Below are 832 nucleotides of genomic sequence, written 5' to 3'. Positions count from 1 at the left end.
AAGATTCTCTGGGCAAATTATTGAATGATACAGAAAGCATCAAGAGAAGATGGAAGGAATACACAGAGTCACTGTACCAAAAGGAAATGGTTAATGTTCAGCCATTTCAAGAGGTAGCATGTGATCAAGAGCCAATGATACTGAAGGAAGAGATCCAAGGTACATTGAAGGAATTGGCAAAGAACTCTGTATACAGAGGGGATAACACTGATACTTGATGTGAGGACTACTTCCCTCTCAGTTGGTATTTTGAGCTACTACATCCATAAGTATAGATCAAGTTCATCAAACTGTAGCAATTCATACTCGTTTCCTTTATAAAAAAATTTTTTTTATCTTCCTCTAGATGAGTTCTGATTATCAAGTCATCGATGGTAGTTCAAATGGGTACTATGTGAAAGTTTGGACATTCTTGAGTATCTCCCCTCACTTCATATCAGCTGGATGCTTCACTCTCAGTTCTAGCCCTCCGCGGCTGTGTCTTGTCTATGGGCTCAGGAATCCCTAGGTCCCACCACACTTCTAACCAACCAGCGCCTTCCTCTTTCTCTCATTTTCAGGTCAACAGGAGTCTATGGAACATGGTTTAACTCAGCCCATTTCTTCATTGGAGATAAATAGTGATTTATACACAACGTTGGAACAACAGTGTTACATGGATTGAGACATAGTCTGATTGGGTAAAGGATGTTACTGTCTTGTGGATATTGGTTTCTCCTGTCTGCTATTGTAAAAATAGACATTTAAGTGTGATATAAATTAATATTGGGAATTATGATTACACAAAGCTTGTGAGCCTGTCTTTAGCCTATAACTGATTGGATTTGCTAAA

This window comes from Chrysochloris asiatica, unplaced genomic scaffold, assembly GCF_000296735.1.
Source record: "Chrysochloris asiatica unplaced genomic scaffold, ChrAsi1.0 scaffold00363, whole genome shotgun sequence".
Taxonomy (NCBI): Eukaryota; Metazoa; Chordata; class Mammalia; order Afrosoricida; family Chrysochloridae; genus Chrysochloris; species Chrysochloris asiatica.
This window is presented reverse-complemented; position numbering follows the sequence as displayed.